Genomic DNA, 6,137 nt, shown 5'->3' with positions numbered 1-6,137 from the left:
TATATTGTCTGTGTGTTCTTTAAATGTTTTCTGTATGCTCGTTTTAAAAGCGGGTACATTTAACTATACATGTCACATGGATTAAGTATTTTTTTATCAGTCAATAATACAAACATCCTTTAAACTATGCTAGTCATTCGTTCTTACATGTCATTTATATACATTTTAATCGCCATCTCCTTATTTGTCAGCTCTACACTAATATTGATGTAGGTGAGACAAATTGAGCAGGTATGCAAGTAGTTTAACCCATTCGCTGCAGAGGCTTTTTCACCCTACTTTGGCTCTTCTGGGCTGATCAAGTTCCAGTATCAAAATCAGTCAATTTTCTATGCAGTACCAACGCAAATCATACCCTAATCTACATAGATACATCCAACTGAAAACACAGCAGTATTTCTATGTCATGCGTACTCATACTGTATACTGCGGTCATTTGATCTGCCTGTGACAGCCAGATCACATGATCGCAGGGGGAATGATTCCTCCACCCCTGCGATCGCATCCTGGTGCCTGACTGTCACGGTGACAGCCAGGCTGAAGACAGAGTAGCGGAGACCAGCGGGGCCCCAGGTAAGTATGTGTTGCTGTTGCTTATGGGGGGGGTGCGCTCATCGGGGGAAGGGGGCCCTCAATGAGGGGGAGCCCGGGGGACACGGGGGGCCCGTACTGGGCCCCATGATTGCTGAAGGCGGCCCTGCATGTCCTTACTGTACTCAACTTACACTTAAATGGCAGGTGGGGAAATATTAATGGCCTTTTATAGTGCACATCTTCTTCCTATTAAATTTATTTATATTACATTATGTTGTCAGGAGAACTACAGATAATAAATACTAAGGGATATAATAGTTTAAAATATGGAACTTTTCTTTTAAATTATGGTACCCCAAAGTTTCTAGGAGCACGGGCTGGGGAGACTGGACCTGTTTTAGAAGTCCACCCCCAATTCACATATACATCATATAATGAAATGGGACTCATATTTTTCAAACAAGGATCTATCTTTCTAGGAGGCGAAGTGAGAAGTGAAGATCTTGGGGGCTGATTCATCAAGGCACATATTTGCTGATTTTGAGGGTATCGTATGCAAAATCACTGTGCGCATGCCCAGAACTGGGACATACGCCAGTAAACGCAGCCCTGTCCGCTTCGTCTTCAAACGCAAAGGAGACTTACTACAGCCTACGATTTCGTGGAGTGATCAGGATGAGGAAGATGCATTTGATCGTAGTCAATGTACAGTAAGGGCGTGCCAAACTCAAGCCCATGCAGCCACGTCTGAATCAAGCTCTGAGTATCTGAAAGTTACTCGTTTTTCTGTCGTATTTTGTGCTCCAGCTACAGGGCTAGTCTAAGTCCTGATTAGTAATGATGACAGTCGTCTATGCATGCTATAACACGTGTTTGCAATTAGCAGCCACTGTAAAAAAAAAAAATATGTTCAGTAGACATTAACAGTATACTAATAAATGTATTTCATAATAAAAAAATTGTTAAATAAAACATTTTTTTTTTTTTAACTGTTTTATCATGAATTCCTTTATTATGAACTGGTGATATTAATTCTAGATTTTTTTCACAGCAGATCTGCCCCCGAAATCAACAGCGCACGGATCTTGAGATCCGTCCCTTGATGAATCCGGGGGTGCGCAGAGCTGATTTAATAAAAAGAGGTACCCCACCTTGAAAGAGGTGACTATTTGGGGCTTGCGGGGAGAGATCAGAGCTCTAAAAAAAGCACCCCCCCTTTACATTAAAATATTTACAAAATAAATAAAAAGAGGCTCTCTACTTAGAAAGCCCAAACTGACTTGTTATACTTGTTACAAGAGGAATTGGAAACTATGTGCAGGAGGTCTTTCTGCAAACAAGACCACTGAAATGGACCTCTTCAGTCTGCCTCAGATACCTCCCTAACATTGGCAGCCAGCTTTCAACATCAATAGAGTGGTCGCGTCACCAGATACACCCTCCTCATCAGGGCCGGTGCTAGGGTCCATGGCGCCCTAGGCACTTTGTCAAAATCGGCCTCTTCCCCCCTCCCCGTGGATGTATCTGAATGCAGTGCGGTGGCCGTGAAAGGTCAGCAGTCACCGCACAGTTTTAAAGTAATTTTCATTCTGTGGTGCCCTTCAGAGCCCGGCGCCCTAGGCAACTGCCTAACCTTGCCTAATGGGAGCGCCGGGCCTGCTCCTCATAGAGCGGAGAGACACTTACACGTTCCCGACTCACTGTCTCCTCCAAAACTGCTCTCTACAGAGCTGGTACTGCCTCCAGTTCATCCATCTCATTTCCAAATCTCCAGCACATCACATCTATCACTACAAAAGAAAAAAAATAAGCACAAAAAAACCTGGCCAATAAACATGACAAAATTAAATATTAGTAAAGATTCTGCACCACACAACATACTTAAACCCTCCCCCACACACAGCGTTATATCTATGTCACAGGTGTGTGCAAAGCGTTTTGAATTTTTTATATTATATGGAGCGGTCTTTGATATATACTTATATATATATATATATATCTGCTGAAGTGCAACATGGAAGCACAAGCCAGTTGTAGCAAAATTTGGGTCCCTTTGTGGAATAGAAAGGCCCAGACACCGGTCTCTACGGCTAAGGACACCACTGAATTTTTTAAGTGGTTTTCCTTGCTGTGCGAGAGCCAATCGGCCCTTTCTACTCTACAGCAGGACATGAATTTTGCACTTTCTCTAAATTTCTAAAGTGTTTGTTGTTAGTCTCCCCAAAACATGTTATATGTCCCATGTTCTCTGTATACGTCTTGGTGTAGGTAGTAGCCCCCTCTGTGATTTCCAATATTGCAAATTATGGCAAAGAAATGGAAAAATTGCTGTCATGCCAAAAAAAAAATGAATGATAAAAAACATAGTACACACTTACATTGTAGTTGAATAAGAACCGCATACACATGAAGAGCCGTGCGGGTCGTAAGGATTGCCTCTGTTGGTAGTCTGGGTGTTGTCGGTATTGCCTGCTCGTGTAGGTCTTTAAATGCTGACAGGAGGGTTGTGTTTAATAGTCAGACTAACAATTGGACATGTTAATTCTACTCAATGCTTTTCGTTCCATACACAGAACTTTCTCAATAGCTATATGTTCATCCTTATCAGTGGCGGATCCAGGGGGGGGGGGGCGATCGCCCAGCAGGGGCTTGCTGCTGACGGCTGCACACTGTGCAGGTCCGTTCAGCATTGACAGTATGCTGCCCGGCTGCTCTGATTGTGTTTTAAACACAATCAGAGCAGCGGGACAGCACACTGCCAATGCTGAACGGACCTGCACATACTGTGCAGCCGCCGGCAGCCTTAGAAATTAGAAAGGGGGCGGGGCCTAAATCGCCCCCCCTAAAATCGCCCCGGGTAGAGCAGTTGCCTAGATCCGCCCCTGATCCTTATGTCGTCATAATAACCTTACGCCGCACAGTGAAATCTGGTTTCTGCACTGCAAAGCAAAGTGCAACTCTACGTCAGTTTTGTACTTCAGTAAAAACGCCTTCAGTCTGCCCAACTTCTCCCCCCAGCAAACTTCTATTTCACAAATTTTGCGCTTTAATTGCCCCAGTATAAATCTAGGTGCAATTGTGAAATATCAAGGTGCGCTGCGGGTTCAAGGACTCTTTTGCACTGTGGAGTGTTGGCTTGTGCTTCATAAATTATTACCAGTGAGTATCGGCGATGGGTACACGTTAACATGGCTGACCTAGGTGCATACTCTTCTAGGTCCATATGCCAAATACAACCCTACTTCTACTAGGCAGCCCTCGCCTCCCCTGAATCCATCCTCCTGTTCAGACACCTCTGTCTGCTTTCCTGGAGAAAAGAAGAAATATGACTGTTATTGCAGGAAGTCCAGTAGACTCTCACATGATGATGATTCTCATTAGCCTCCTTTCAAGGCTGTTAGTGAATGTAAGAGGAATGACTGTCATGCATTGTTGGTTACAAGCATATTTCCGAAAAGGATAGAGTGTGATATTCTAAAGAAATCCATACTGAGCTGCACTCAGTGTAAATAGTAGGTGTTACAGTGTTAATGCATTTCTCCACTACACAGCAAGTTACCAGATAAAGGTAACTCACTGGCGTATATTATCGTATGTGGAAATCTTCAGGTCTGCTGTATGGGGAGAGCATGGCCCTAGAGGGATCTTCCAAACTGGATAGTCTTCTGGACCCGTTTGGTCGCTCAGAGTCAAAGGGGTGTATTTACTAAGCAGGGGTTCCAACAAACCCCAGATTCTCTGTACTTTGCAGAGTCTCTGTACTTTGCAGTCATTTTCTTAAAATGGCAAACCCAGTGTGTTTTGTCTTTAATAAAATTGCCATTTTAAAAAATGGCTGCAAAACGGCAAAATTCGGCGGTGCGTCTGAACCGCCACTTAGTAATTATATACCCGATAGGAAAAGAAAATCACCTAAGCAAGTTCAGAATGTACGAAACACATAAGGTGTTATTCATCTAAGATTAATCATCTGAATACTTCTATTGATGTCTACAGAGGGCCCTTATCTAATCTTTTTTTGATAGGCAGCTGTCTACTACACTATTCATAGTGCACTATCTTGTGTTAAAAAATACTACACTCAATATATATAATGATATGGCCAATCTGGGTAGCATCATTATCAGACATTGCAGTTGTTTTGGGGCTGCAGACACAGCAATATATTTTTAATTGCCTGGTATCACAGTGTGTGCTCAGCTTATGTCTGAAATGACCGATAACAGCAGAATCGCTTCACATAGTTAAATGTTGTTTATAATGTTAAACATGCAGGCTCCTTCAACCTATTACAGTTCTTATTATTAGTTATTATCTGTTCACAAAAATCCAACTTCTTTAGCTATTGCAAATCATGTGCTGAATTAAGTGATTAGTATTTAAAAACACCTCTTATCAAATACTTAATTCATTAAGTTTAGGAATAGAGCAGTTTGTACTGTGTATGACGGATTAAGTTAGAGGGTCAACACATCTTAACTGCTAGCGCAGAGTTAATAGTGCCAGGATGGAGAGGGGGCAGTGTGTAGACAGGGAAAACACAAAACGCATTTCTCCCAATAGGACTCAAAGCACTTAGGAAAGTGAATCAACCTGAACTGGTTTAGGGGCGGACCTAGATTGTTTTGCTAGAAGGGAGGGCGATTTAGTGCCCTGCCTCCTTTTTTGACAGCCGGACAATACATACATGTGCCTGTCGGCAGAGACCAGGTAGAGTACGCTGCCCGGCCGCTCTGCTTGGACTGGTTCAAGGGACAGGACCTGGGCAGTCATGGAGTCGAGAGGGAGGGGCTACAGAATACTGGGCCCAGGTCTCCCTGGGGGGCCCAGCTCTCCACTGGCAGCTAGTAATTATTTATTTTTATTATTTCTTTATTTATTTTCTTAAAACTTATTATTTTTGTCCAGCGGGGGTGGGGGGCTTATTGGTGTTTGCTTTAGGGGGAGGGAGGAAGCTGTCAGCTGCTCCCAGTCCCAAACAGTATGTGACATTTGGTAATCTTGTGAGCTCAACAGCACCAGCAAAGCAAAGGTAAGTACGGTAGGCTGAAGGTGTTCTAATGTGTCTGGGGAGGGGCTGGCGCGATGTGTCTGGGGAGGGGCTGGAACGATGTATCTGGGGAGGGGCTGGGACGATGTGTCTGGGGAGGGGCTGGAACGATGTGTCTGGGGAGGGGCTTATCATATATTCCAATATCTTACCATATATTCCAACAGTCATACAATATATCAGCTCTATTTTGTCAGGAAATCGCTCTTGAACACCTTTATCTGTCACAAACCGCACTTGCACACTCGTGACTTGGAAGCCTACTGTAAGGGAACACATAAGATTCCAGCCCAAATCTCACACTCGCCTCTCTCTCTAAGGCTACAGATTTACCGGTCCCTTTCCCAACACAGACACCCGGTTCCACACCTCTCCGTCAAATGCCACCAGCTATGTATAAGGCCCGTAGCAGACCTACGACTCAATTATCCAATTGCGCAGACTTAGTGCTCTGGTAGCTAAACAGTTAACCCTTCACACTCTGGTTTCTAAAGAGTTAACCCCAGCCAAGCAATCTGTCTCTTCTAAACAGGCAATGGATTCGTTTAGAGCA

Source organism: Mixophyes fleayi, chromosome 5 (genome assembly GCF_038048845.1).
Source record: "Mixophyes fleayi isolate aMixFle1 chromosome 5, aMixFle1.hap1, whole genome shotgun sequence".
In the NCBI taxonomy this organism is placed as follows: domain Eukaryota; kingdom Metazoa; phylum Chordata; class Amphibia; order Anura; family Limnodynastidae; genus Mixophyes; species Mixophyes fleayi.
This window is presented reverse-complemented; position numbering follows the sequence as displayed.